This window comes from Loxodonta africana, chromosome 4 (genome assembly GCF_030014295.1).
Source record: "Loxodonta africana isolate mLoxAfr1 chromosome 4, mLoxAfr1.hap2, whole genome shotgun sequence".
Lineage (NCBI taxonomy): Eukaryota > Metazoa > Chordata > Mammalia > Proboscidea > Elephantidae > Loxodonta > Loxodonta africana.
Genome location: NC_087345.1, coordinates 107,697,718 through 107,712,870, shown reverse-complemented (window position 1 = coordinate 107,712,870; position 15,153 = coordinate 107,697,718).

The following is a 15,153-nucleotide window of genomic DNA, read 5'->3' as shown; positions in this document are numbered from 1 at the left end:
ATAAATCTGTTGCTGGAAATCCTAAAGCCAGACATTCTTAAAAGAAGTACCATCTGAAATGAATGATTTAATATCCTTCTGAGTTCTAAAGAAATTTGTTTCCCTACTTCCTAGAAGAATATAATTATCTTTTCTGGAAATTCTAAAATGCAAAGACGATGATTTACTTCGGGATATTCTAAATACCTCATTCCAGCTGATTCTTTTTCTTAAGAACACTGATACAGGAATTCTCTTCTAAGGTGTGTAAGTGAATTTCCTGTATTTCTTTCTTGAAGGGTAAATTTGGTCTTGCTTCGATGCACTGAAATAAGAAGAGGCATATCTTATTCTTGGGTGGTGCAAATGGTTAAGACCTCAGCTGCTAACCAAAGGTTGGAAGTTAAAGTCCACCCAGAGGCTCCTCAGAAGAAAGGCCTAGTGATCTATTGTCAAAATATCAGCCATTGAAAACCCTATGGAGCACAGTTCTTCTCCAACACACATAGTGTCACCATGGGTTAAAGTCAACTCCATGACAACTAGTTGTAGTTATCTTATCCTGGATCTTACCTTATCTACCAGGGTGGTATTTTGAGAGGCCCTGGAAAGCAGTCCTTGCAGCCCACCGACTCTCAAATTCCTCTTAAACTCATGTCAAAATGAAATAGAATGGTTGAGCATTGCTCAGAGCCAAAGCCAGCTGTCTGGAGGAGATAACTAGAGCAGCACCTACAGCATAAAGAAAAGATGTTAACCGTCAGATGGGTAGCCACACAGTACATGTTCCAAGAGACAGGCAGCTCATTAGGTGGGAAAAAATACTCCCCTCCTATCTGTGTTTCATTCTGTCACTGAATCACAAACAAAGCAATTTCAATCTCTCTGTACTCTTGCTTCACTCATTTTCTCAGTACATTACAAGTGCTCAGATTCCTGATACAGACTCCGACACAGATTTCCCAGGAAGGGATTGGACTAGGAAATAGTTTAGGATACATTGCATTCTTCTACATGCAAAAGTGTCCCCAAAATATGTTTATGATCCAATGTTGGATATTTTGATACTGTCTACCTTCAGGCTGAGTCCCCTCCCCTCTAGAGTGCATTGCCTGAGAGGTTAAGAGCTGAGTAATATTCCCTGACTGTTTGGAGCCTTAGCCCTGGGGACTACTTTTATTTAGCCCCTACTTTACCAGTCATTCACTCTCCCTTTGGCCTCCCTGGACCTTGTATGTCTCCTAACTACCAGTCTGTCCTAACAGGTCTGATCCTGTACCTCCCTGATTTTCAGTAAAATATCAAAACAAAATTTTAGTAGATCCCTGCTTCCCTCAAAATAAAATATTCTCTGTAAATTATTTAAATTTATTTTAATAGCTAATGCAATACAGTCACTCTACAGAGTGGTGTCTCCCTTCACTCTGACCTCAGTTCCTCTCCTCAAAGACAACCAGTGTTAACTGACTCTTGTGTATTTTTCTAGGCATTTTATGCACATACAACAAATAACCCCATCTTTTTTAGCCAAATATTCACATACAAACACTGCTGCACCTTGCCCTTTTCTCTTAACAGTGTATCTTTGCAATCATCCCGTATCATTATACAACGAGCTTCCTCATTCTCTTTCAAACCAGCATAGTATTGCATTGTTTAAATGCTTCACGATTTATTTAACCAGTCCTCCAGTAAAGACTATTTAGGTTATTTCCGACTTTTTACTATTATATTATGGTTTAAAATCAGGAAAGGTGTGCATCAGGGTTGTATCCTTTCGCCATACTTATTCAATCTGTGTGCCGAGCAAATAACCTAAGAAGCTGGGCTGTGTGAAGAACATGGCATCAGGATTGGAGGAAGACTCATTAACAACCTGCATTACGCAGATGACACAATCCTGCTTGCTGAAGGTGAAGAGAACTTGAAGCATTTACTGATGAAGATCAAAGACTACAACCTTCAGTATGGATTACATCTCAACATAGAGAAAAGAAAAATCCTCACAACTGGACCAATAAGCCAACATCACGATAAACAGAGAGAAGTTTGAAGTTGTCAAGGATTTCGTTTTACTTGGATCCACAACCAACGCCCATCGAAGCAGCAGTCAGGAAATCAAATGACACATTGCATTGGGCATATTGGCTGCAAAAGATCTCTTCTAAGTGTCGAAAAGATGTCACCTTGAGGACTAAGGTGTGCTTGACCCACTCCATGGTATTTTCAATTGCCTCATATGCATGTGAAAGCTGGATGATGAATAAGGAATACCAAAGAATTGATGCATTTGAATTATGGTGTTGGCGAAGGATATTAAATTTACCGTGGACTGCCAGAAGAATGAACAAATCTGTCCCGGAAGAAGTAGAGCCAGAATGCTCATTAGAAGCTAGGATGATGAGACTTCGTCTCATATACTTTGGGCATGTTATCAGTAGGGACCAGTCCCTGGAGAAGAACATCATGCTTAGTAGACTAGAGGGCCAGCAAAAAAGTGAAAGACCATTAATGAGATGGGCTCAAACCTAACAATGATTGTGAGGATGGCGCAGAACTCAGCAGTGTTTCATTCTATTGTAGATAGGGTTGCTATAAGTCAGAACCAACTCGGAGGCACCTAACAACAGCAACCGTTATAAATAATGCTGCAGGAATAATCTTATTCACAGACCATTTTGTACATTTGTGAGTATATCTGCAGAAGAAATCCCTAAAAAACAGAATTATTGGATCAATTGTACTTTTTTTCCATGTAAGTAGTACCATTTCTACTCCCATCAGCAACATATGAGGCCTGTTTCTCCTCATCCTCATCCGCACAACATGTGCTGCTGCCAGTGCCCTGCCCATATTCCTCAGGCCTGTCAGTGTGTCCTGGTGATTCCTGACTGTGAGTTTCTGCATCTCTGTGCATGAGGGCTCACCCTCCTCACACCCAACTGCAGAAGGTGCTCTGTGGGATTGTGGGGTAAAGCAGAAACACAGAAAATTACCCATACACACAAGGAGCAGCCATCACTTGTGACTTCTCAGTGCTTTCATCCTTCAGGTGGGATAATTCTGAGGTGCGTATGTTGCATTCTTTCCCAGGGTTTTTCCAAAGGGGAGCTGGCTTTGTAATGCACCTTTTGTTGGCTGTCTTACCTTCTATGTCAGTTTCCTACTTCTCCTTCTGGTGTTTGCTTCCAGCTGCTCAATTTGAATTGTTTTTCTTGGATTCTTCTTGTTAGTAATTAAGATCAGGCAAAAGCTGGGTGGGAAAGTTTTACCTCCCCAGACATAACTGAGCTAATTCTTGTTATCTGGTCTGAATGTTACCACATATGTTTCACAATTATCACAATGTTGATATTTTTCAGCCTATTGGAAACTAATCTCTTTAAAACCATATAGTTTTAATTAAAGCCTTAAGGCAGGTGTCTGTGCCAGAATAAATCCAGTGAATTACTGATTTTAAAAATAAGAATATTTCCCTTAATCTCAGCAGGAATCCTGAGAGACTTCATATTCTCCTCCTGTAGACTGACAATGAAATTATTCTTGGGCCATAGAAAAGGAAATAAGCAACAAACTGATCATAATAGGAAATAGGAAAAGGATATAGCCTTTAAAAACCTTCATAATATTTTTTTTCAAAATGCCTTCTAGGCCAGCGTAGCAGGGGCAGGGGTCTGGGGACCATGGTTTCAGGGGACATCTAAGTCAATTGGCATAATAAAATCTACTAACAAAACATTCTGCATCCCACTTTGAAGAGTGGCATCTGGAGTCTTAAACGGTAGCAAGCAGCCATCTAAGATGCATCAGTTGGTCTCAACCCACCTGGATCAAAGGAGAATGAAGAGCACCAAGGACACAAGGTGATTACGAACGAGCCCAAGAGACAGAAAGGGCCACGTGAACCAGGGACTACATCATCCTGAAACCAGAAGAACTAGATGGTGCCCAGCTACAACTGATGACTGCCCTGACAGGGAACACAACAGAGAACCCCTGAAGGAGCAGGAGAGCAGTGGGATGCAGACCCCAAATTCTCCTAAGACCAGACTTAATGGTCCGACTAAGACTGGAAGGACCCCGGTGGTCATGGCCCCCAGACCTTCTGTTGGCCCAGGACAAGAGCCATTCCCAAAGCCAACTCTTAACTCATGGATTGGACTGGACAATGGGTTGGAGAGAGATGCTGGTGAGGAGTGAGCTTCTTGGATCAGGTGGACACTTGAGACTATGTTGGCATCTCCTGCCTGGAGGGGAGATGAGAGGGTGGAGGGGGTTAGAAGCTGGTGAAAAGGACACAAAAAGAGAGAGTGGAGGGAGAGAGCAGGCTGTCTTATTAGGGGGAGAGTAATTGGGAGTGTGTAGCAAGGTGTATATGGGTTTTTGTGTGAGAGACTGACTTGATTTGTAAACTTTCACTTAAAGCACAATAAAAAAATTTTTTTAAATGCCTTCTAATAAATAGCAAGTAAAACAACATAGAGTAAAAAATGGAAACTCACTTAAATGTTTCTCCATTGATGCAGATTATTTTTTTCTAGGAAAGATTTACATTCAGGTGCAGGTGAGTAAGCGTACCAGCTATGTGTAAGTCAGCTTTGTAAAGCATTAGCTTTATTACCTCTAAAACTGGATAATAACAGATGTAAATTACTTAGCACATTGTGTGGCATATAATTAAGACTCAATAATTGGTAGTTACTCTCAGGAAAACAGATTCTACTCTTAAGCCATTATCTACTTTAGAAGACTAGTAAAGAGCCAGGAAAGAACATATCTCATTAGAGTTCTTAACCATCAGGACAGCCTAGCGATAGGAAGTAGAACACATCGCACATCACAGGAGAGTACAAATCGAGGAGACAGCACATGTCTTTTACCAGGACCTTGTCAACATTTGTTGTGACCATGGCCTGAGTCATCAGTGTGAAGTACTACACATGCCTGGGCAACAACTTCCACACCCACAAGCTTATGTGAGAGGAGATCACCATTATTCCCAGCAAGAAGCTCCACAACAAGATAGCAGGCTATGTCGTACGTCTGATGGAGCTGATTCAGAGAGGCCTTATGAGAAGTAGTGGTTCCTTGGTGTACGAGGAAGATTGGTTCCACGACTCCCGAGGATACCAAAATCCATGGGTGCTCAAATCCCCTGTATAAAATGGGATAGTATCGCTACAAGTCAGAATCGACTCTACGGCACTTGCTTTGGTTTGGTTTTTGGTTATTTGCATATATCCTTCGCACATCCTCCTGTGCATTTTAAAGCATCTCTAGATTATTTATAATACCTAACACAATGTAAATGCTGTGTAAATAGTTGTTATACAGTTCTCTATTAAGGGAGTAAAGGCAAGACTGGAGGCGAACAATGTGAAAACGAAGAATGCTAGAGAGACTGAGGATCTGTGAAATAGCGGGAGGATACAGCAGAGGATGCCTACACATCACTTCGTTAGCATGGATTCAGCATAGTGCAAGGCGCAGGGCAAACTCACGTTTTGCTTTTTGGATCTTTTTTTTTTTTTCCCTGAATATTTTCAATCCTCAGTTGAATCCACAGATGAGGAACTCGCAGATACGGAGGGCCAACTGTATCTCTGCCCTGCTGGCACTCGTGAAAGGCAGCCCTATGCTCTAGAACTGAGTTAGTGAAGATTTGATTCTTTGAAACCTAGGACACCATGACCCCATCCTTTGAGACCTGAGGGGTCATTGTCCTATCCTTTGAGATCAAGGCAGCTCTGCTTCTGTGCTCCTGTCTCTTCAGCGTCTTTTTCCTGGTTCCGTGCCCTCTCGGTCCCTCACACCCTCAGGTTTCTGAGCCAGCCCAGCCTCTGCCCAGTTCAGGCAAGTGTTACAAAGCTCTTTAGCTCTACCAATAAGTGCCTGGAGGTACCCCACTCCACCAATAAATCTCAGCCAGAAGGCACTCAGCTCTCTCGCTCCGTGGGTTGGCAAACCTAGCCCCACTGATCAGTGCCAGAGGCACCCCACTCCTCCAGGAAGCCTCCTGTCTGAAGGCACTCAGCTCTCTTGCTCCATGGGCCGTCTCCCTTACCTTCTCACGCCACTCTCCTGGTTCTGCTGCTGCCATTTCTCTGCTGCTGCTTCTCACTGTCTGCACCATCTCTCGTTCTACAGCTCTCCTCACTTCCTTCTGAGCCCTAACCAGAATAGTCTTTGATGTCCATAATTCTACCAATGGTCTCCTCAGGGCTATCTAGGCTTTTACTGTTAGGCACTTCAAAACTTTTCCAACTTCTACCCATTACTCAATTCCAAAATTGCTTCCACATTGGAAGCATCTGTTAGAGCAGCACCTCACTCCTGATACCAAATTCTGTCTAAGTTATCTGGGGCCACTATAACAGAAATACCACAAGTGGTAGCTGTAATCTAATCCTGTATATTGTGTCCTGCTTCATTAACATAACTGCCTCCAATCCTGCCACACTAACATCATAAAACAAAAAATCAAACCCACTGCCATTGAGTCGATTCCAACTCATAGTGACCCTATAGAACAGAGTAAAACTGGCCCATAGGGTTTCCAAGGAGCAGCTGGTGGATTCAAACTGTTGACCAAGCTGTTAACCACTGTACCACCAGGGATCCCATCAACATCATAGACATTAGGATTTACAACACATCAGATACTACATTCGATGACAAAATGGAGGACCACCACATAATACTGTGAATCACGGCCTAGCCAAGTTGACACACATTTTTCGGGACACAATTCAATCCATAACAGGGTAAATGTGCACATGGATTACTGTAAAACAATTAGAAGCAACAGATCAGATTATACATAGCAACGTGGCTGGATTTAAAGCATAGTGCCCAAAACTAAGAGAGAAAGATGTACATATTCTGTAAACAAAAATATATGTACACACAAAGATACACATTTTGCAAGAACCATACCAAAACAGAACATTAAATAGATTAGAATGCTTGACTATAGGAGGAAAAGAGGATGCAAATGGGAAAAGGGGTTAATAGTGAGTAAAATAAGAGATGGACCTTGCACAAACCAATGACAATAATGTGCTAAGAATTTGGTATATGATTAATTCTGTTTTCTGTAATGGAGAGCCAAATTTAAGGCAAAACAAAATTGTATAATTCAGACATCATAGGAGACATCATAGGGTGTCACCAGCCCAGAGACCAGAAACATTGGATTATATAGTATAATGTTACCTACACTAGAAGTCTCGCTTTCATCCTTGACTCCTACTTTCTCTCCCTCCCATTATGGAACCAGGTATCTGGTTGCTTCCAAATTTTCTCACAATTTTGTCTGCACCTTTCTGTTCTTACTGCCACGAAACCCATCTGGCTGTAACACCTGTCACGCCACTTACAATGAGAATTGATTCGCTGATCTGGCTACATAGGTAGGTATCCCTCAACATCCAGAGAACAGAGGGTGGCTTTTTGATCAAGGTTATATAGGTACCTGTGCTTCTCTGCTAGAAATGCTTCATTGCCATTGTCCTAAACCAACTTCTTACCATCTCTGGCCTGTACTTATAGATTTTGAAAACTTTTTAATATGGGAATTTTCAAAAGTAGACAAAACCAAAGAATGAACCAAAATGAACCCCCTTGTACCCATCACCTAGCTTCAGCTCATGACCAATTTTGTGTCATCTGTACCCCCACCCACATTCTCCCTCCTGTATTATTTTGAAGCAAATCCTAGACATCATATGATTTCATTTGCAAAATTTCTCAGCATGTATCTTTTATATATACATATATGTCATGGATTGAATTATGTCCCCCCAAAAAAGTGTGTATCAATTTGGCTGGGCCATAATTCCCAGTATTGTGTGATTTTCCCGTATGTTGTAAATCCTGCCTCTTTGATGTTAATGAGGGAGGATGGATAGCAGTTGTGTTAGTGAGGCAGGACTTAACCTACAAGTCTGTGTCTCGAGGCAAAGTCTTGAGATATAAAAGAAAGAAGTGAGCAGAGAGACATGGGAACCTCATACCACCAAGAAAGCAGTGCCAGGAGCAGAGCGCATCCTTTGGACCCAGGGTTCCTGTGCAAAGAAGCACCTAGTCTGGGGGAGGATTGATGAGAATGCCAACAGAGAGAGAAAGTCTTTCCCTGGAGCTGACCCCCTGAGTTTAGACTATTAGCCTACTTTACCGTGAAGAAATAAATTTCTCTTTGTTAAAACCACCCACTTGTGGTATTTCTGTTATAGCAGCACCAGATGACTAAGACAACATATATATGTGTCACAAAATATCTATATCACAAAATCAACATCACACTCCCCAATATTAACAGTGTACCCCTAATACCATTTTTTAAAATCTAGCCAGTATTCAAATGTTACACATCTTTCCCTACATTTTGTTTAGTTTAATCAGTATCAACACATTGCAATTGGGTTGACGTGGCTCCTAAGCCTCCTTTAATTTATGGGCTCCTCCCTCCTTCTCCCCATCCCACCTTTGTTTCCCTCCTCTTTAGCAATTTAGGTCATTTGTGTTTTAAGATTTCTCAGTTCTACATTGATGTTATTTAAGAAGTTTCATTTTTCTGCATTTTTTGTATTAACTAGCAGCAGAACCTAGATGCATGATTAGATTTAGGTTCAATTTTCTTCACATTGCTGCTTCACAGATCTGCTTCACAAATGGTCCCATGCTCCCATGCTCTTCCGTTAGGAAGTATATAATGTCTGGTTACCTCTTTTGTGATGGTATTAATGATCAGTTCCACCAGTTACCTGAGGCTAATTATTATGTTTCTCAAGCAGACCTCATGAGAACAATATTCTCCAAGTTCTTAAATGTTCATTATGATTTTGCTATAACCTTTATACTTGAATGTCAGCTTGGCAGAGTATAAATCTTTAGCTCACATTTTCTTTTCTTAACACTTGATAAACTTTCAGACCTCTGTGTTGCAGCTTATACTTTTCTCTACCTGGACTATCCTTCCCAACTGTCACCTGTCAAACTCTATTTATCCATCTATCCATTTATCCATGGAAAGCCCAGTGGTGGCTTTCCACCCCTGAGAAGCCTTTATCCCCTCCTGACAAAATTCTCTTTTCAATAGTCTTGCAATACAACTTCATACCTTTCTGTATCATATGACTTAACTAGTTATACATAGCTACAGTTTGTTACGCATCTACTCTGTGCTAGGCACAGCTGAGCCACATACAGGTAGTCCCCAACTTACGACAGGGCTCTGTTCCGACGACTATCATAAGTCGGTTCTGACATAGTTGAATACCTCATTTTTTTTTTTTTTTTTAGTTTTCATTATTATTGGCTTTCATTATCAGTATCTTTATAAATCTGACCTTTGTCTTTGAAACTTGAAAACATTATATATAAACTTACAGATATATTTTAACATATGCATACTGTTTTAAGATGAGTTCTCTAGAGAAGCAAAACCAGTAAAGCACATAAATATATAGAGAGAGAGATTTAAATCAAGGAAGTAGCTCATACGGTTGTTGAGGCTAGAATGTCCCAAGTCTGTGGATCAGGATAGAAGCATCTCATGATTCACATAGTCCCAGGGGTTGGTTAACCAAGATCAGCAGGTCAGAGGCAGGGCTCTTGTTCACAGGCTGCAAAGATAGATGAATCCCAAGATCAGCAGGCAAGACCACAGGTAAGTTGCTAGCTCAAGTCCCAAGAACCAAAGGTCAAATGAACAGAAGCCAGCTGCAGGACTCAGAGCAAGCAAAAGCCCACAAGCGTTGCCAGAATGTCCACTTATATTGGACGTAGGTCCCACACCCAGGGAAACTCCCTTTCTACTGATTCCTACTCACAGCAGATCCCATCATGGAGGTGATCACATTGTGTCAGATCTCATCACAGAAGTGATCACATCATCATACGACTGTCAAACCACTGGGAATCACGGCCCAGCCAAGTTGACACACAACCTTAACCACCCCTTGTCAACTTGGCACTTGTACACATCTCCTTAAACCATACATAATCTCTGAATAAAGACAGTTATAAAGTCATACTTGTACCTAACATGATACAACGACCGCACATACAGCTGAAAATGCACTAGCTTTGCTTACATCTTATAAGTGAAGAAAACAAAAACATTTGATGCACAAATACAAAGCAGAAATACTCATAACAATTACAGTCCTTATTTCTTCAACCGGTCATGTGGCTCTAACTGGTATTTAGAAATACCTTCTTCCACCATCCATTCCATATTCCCTTTGCCCTCAGCAAGCACCTTGGCTGGTCGTGGTTCTTTGTCTGGTGGGGTGACCCAAAGCTTTATTTCTAAAGGATCTGGGCCATCAGTAGTCCTGTCGGAATTGCGTTACTGTAGTTTTCCATTGACTTGAATCACAGGGCATGGTAGTACTAAGAGATGTCCTAAGGAATCTCCTGTATTCCAGACATACTCCTCTTTACTTCCATTATGTAATATCAATCCAATTTCCTCTTGGTAACCAGGATCAGTCACACCAGCCAATATGATAACTCCCTTCTTTGCCTGTTGATCTAGAGACATAAGGAGCCCAAAGTGGCCAGGTGGCATTCTTAGCTTCCAGCTCAATGGAATCAGTGATGTGTCTCCAGGTGGGAGCATTCTTCCCTTTGGAACTAAGATGTCTAGAACCACAGAGTATAAGGTTGTGGGGACAGGAAGCAAAAATTTTATGAGTAGATCACTAGGATAATAGTGAATGGTGCCACTTCCATTTCCATCCTTTGATTGCTGAACCCACGAATCCTGGCCATGAGACAACAAATGCCATATATTAGATTCTGGTTTAGAGCAAATACAGCCTCCTGGAGAACATTACCCCAGCCCTGCAAGGTATTGCCACCTAGCTGGTGCTGTCATTGTGTCTTTAGAAGGCCATTCCATCATTCTGTCAAACCAGGTGCTTCAGGATTATGGGGAACGTGATAAGACCAGTAAATTCCGTGAGCATGGGCCCATTGCCAAACCTCATTTGCTGTGGAGTGAGCCACTTGAACCAAGGCAATGCTCTGTGGGATAACATGATGGTGGATAAGGCATTCTGTAGGTCCACAGCTGGAAGTTTCTGCAAAAGCATTGTGTGCAGGGAAGGCAAATCCATATCCACAGTAAGTGTCTATTCCAGTAAGAAAAAAAAAAACACTGCCCTTACCATGATGGAAGCAGTGCAATGCAAGGCAATGTAATCAGCTTGTCACCAGGCTGCTGGCTGATCAGCTCAAGTATGGTGCCATACTGGGGACTTAGCATTGATCTTTGCTGCTGGCAGATTGGGCACTCAGCAGTGGCTGTAGCCAAGTCAGCCTTGGTGAGTGGAAGTCCATGTTGCTAAGCCCATGCATAACACCCACCCCTGCCACCATGGCCACTTTGTTCATGAGTGCATTGAGCAATGACAGCAGTGGCTGGTGAAAGAGGACGACTGATCTCCACAGAATCTACCATCCTATCCACTTGATTGTTAAAATCCCTCTCTTGAGGTTACACTTTGGTGAGCAATCACATGAGACACAAATATCTTCACTTCCTTGGCCCATTCAGAGACGTCTATCCACATACCTCTTCCCCATACCTCCTTGTCACCAATTTTCCAATCATGTTCCTTCCAAGTCCCTGACCATCTAGCCAAACCATTGGCCACAGCCCATGAGTCAGAATACAGTCACACATCTGGCCTTTTCTCCTTCCAAACAAAGTGTGAACAGCTAGGTGCATTGCTCAAAGTTCACCCATTGGGAGACTCTCCCTTCACTACTGTCCTTCAGGGAAGTCCCAGAAAGGGGCTGTAGTGCTGCCATTGTCCACTTCCAAGTGGTGCCTTCATATAGTGCAGAACTATCTGCAAAACAGGCATGAGCTTTCTCTTCCTCAGTCAACTGATCATAAGGAACTCCCCATGAGGCTGTAGGAGCAGACTGGGAGTGGGAAGGTAATGTGACAGGTGTGGAGACCATGGTCATTTGGGCCGCTTCCTCATACAACTTGTGCCTTCAGGTCCTGCTCATATATACCACTTCCATTTAATAATGGAGTGTTGCTGTGCACGGCTGACTTTATGACTGTGTGGGCCAGACGACAGCCAGTTCATGATGGGCACCTCAGGCCCCATAGTGACTTGGTGGCCCATGGTTAAGCATTCTGTCTCTACTAAGGTCCAGGAACAAGCCAAAAGCTGTTTCTCGAAAGGAAAATAGTTATCTGCAGAGGATGGTAGGGTTTTGCTCCAAAATCCTAAGGGTGTGTGCTGTGGTTTACCAATAAGGACCTGCCAAAGACTGTAAACTACATCTCTGTCTAACACTGACACTGGATCATATGGCCCAAGTGGCAGAGCGGCTTGCACAGCAGACTGAACCTGTGGCAGAGCCTTTTCTTGGTCTGGGCCCCACTCAAAGCTAGCAGCTTTCCAAGTCACTTGAAAAACAGGCCGAGTAGCACACCCAAATAAGAGATATGTTGTCTCCAAAATTCAAAGATGTCCACAAGGCTTTGTGCTTCCTTTTTAGTTGTGGAAGGGGCCAAATGCAATAACTTACCTTTCATTTTAAAAAGAAATATCTCGACATGCCCCACACTACTGGACCCCTAGAAAATTTCACTGAGGTGGAAGGCAGCTGAATTTTTATCAGATTAATTTCCCACCCTCTAACACACAAATATCTTACCAATAAATCCAAAGTCATTCACACTTCTTCACTACTAGGTCCAGTTAGCATAATGTCATCAATATAATGGAGCAGCATGACATCTTATGGAAGGGAAAGGTGATCAAAATCCTTGTGGACTAAATTATAACATAGGGCCGGGTTTGATATAGCTTTGAGGTAGGACAGTAAAAGTGTGTTGCTGTCCTTGCCAGCTGAAGGCAAACTGTTTCTGGTTGTCCTTTGAAAGAGGTATGGAGAAAACGGCACTAGCCAGATAAATAGCTGCATACCAGGTGCCAGGAGATGTATTAATTTGCTCAAGCAATGAGGCTACATCTGGAACAGCAGCTGAAATCAAAGTCACCACCTGGTTAAGTTTTCAATAATTCATTGCCGTTCTCCCAGATTCATCTGTTTTTTGCATAGGCCAAATAGATGAGTTGAATGAGGATGTGGTGGCAATCACCACCCTTGCATCCTTCAAATCCTTGATGGTGGCAGTAATCTCCACAATCCCTCCAGGAATGTGGTATTGCTTTTGGTTTACTATTTTCCTAGGCAGGGGCAGTTCTAATGGTTTTCACTTGGCTTTTCCTACTATAATAGCCCTTACTCTATTTGTCAGGGATCCAATATGGATCTGCCAGTTGCTCAGTATATCTATTCCAAATATGCATTCTGGAACTGAGGAAATCACTGCAGGATGGGTTCAGAGAACCACTGGGCATACTGGAGGATGGGCATGAGCTAAGACTCCATTAATAACCTGACCTCTATATGCCCCCACTCTGACTGGTGGGCCACAGGGACGTTTTGAGTCTCCTGGAATTACTGTCAGTTCAGAGCCAGTATCCAGTAATCCCTGAAAAGTGCGATTATTTCCTTTTCCCCAGTGAACAGTCATTCTAGTAAAAGGACGTAGATCCCTTTAAAGAAAGCTTGGAGAAAGATTAACAGTATAAGTTTTTGGCAGAGTATTGGAGTCTTTCCTCTAGGGAACCCTAGAAACCCTACCCTGTCCTATAGGGTCACTATGCGTTGGAATTGACACGACAGCAACAGGTTTAGTTTTTTGTTTTTTTTTAATAGAAAATCTGGGGTAGTATTCATTAATATGGGTTCTAAGATGGGCCCCTTCATTCAAGGGGTTATGGGTTTGTAAACTGGCTCAAGTCTGGGAATTGATCGAAGGGCCATGACTCTCTATTCTGGCAATTCAAGATAGACTGCGTACACTTGACCCAGAATTTTTCCACTTGTACAGATCAAGTAACTGTTTAGTAGATTTCCAATCTCTTTCACTCCTAGGGACACCATGACTAAGTACCCAATTCCGTAAGTCCACACGAGTCAGACTATTCTGATTACTGCTTTGACTCCATTGTCATTACAGTAAGCATGCCCACTTTATCTTTGTTGATTGAGTGCCGCCACTTGGCCCCTACCACCAGGGGATCCATTCAGCCCCATTGTAGTTAGGTGTCTTAATTCTGTTAGGACAATTCCCGCTGTCAAATCTGACTTACATAAAATAGCAATCACAGCAGTCTTCAAAGATGCTGGGACTCCCTGCACAAATTTGTTCCTCACCCATTATGGTAAAAGGTGTGTCCTCTGTGCGCTCCATATGTGAGTCTGTGGGTCTAACCTGATGAATGCATGCTAACATGCCAATTTCACTAAACCTTTGGATTCCTTCTTCTACAGTATACCAAGGCAGTCTGGCACTTCAACTTGATTTAGTGTGAGCTACCATGTTATTCATGCTTCAGCAAACCAACCAAATAAACTATTAGATCCTTTCCTAACCTCTTGTGCTGAAACATTGAATGAAGAATCTGTGCTTAGTTGGACCCATATCAATAAATTCAGACTGATCCAACTTTATGCTCCTTGCACCACTATTGCCCACCCTTAATAGCCATTCCCACACATATTTCCCAGATTTCTGTTTATGCATGTTAGAAAACTCGAGCAGTTCTTTGGAGTGAATATAATGCGCACTTAAGAAAAAGTTATTGCATATTCTTTTTATCTATCCACTGTAATGAATATATATAATTTCATTCATTAAAGGTCCCATAAACCAAAACCAAAAAGTTTTCATAGTTTACCTAAAAAGTTGACAATTATTAGGTATTTAGATTGTTTTCCCCCATTATAAACGATGAAACAATAAACTTCATGATACTTTGTAATAAATTATTTACTTATATCAATCCTAGAAATAAAAATGTTATATAAAAGAGTATGTGTATTTTAAGAGTCCTGGCATATATTGCCAAATTGCTCTCCTGAATGATTACATTAATAGATACTTCCGTCAGCAATATCAGGAAATATTAACTTTAATACAACCTTACCAACACTGAGTATGGTCATTAGAAAATAAAATTTGCCAATTTATTGCAGTCATTTTAAACTTGTTTTCTAATTTTTCAGCCCTCCCAAATTAAAAGTAGAAAGTTAGAAGCAGGGTGAAGAGTACTGAAAAAGATACTT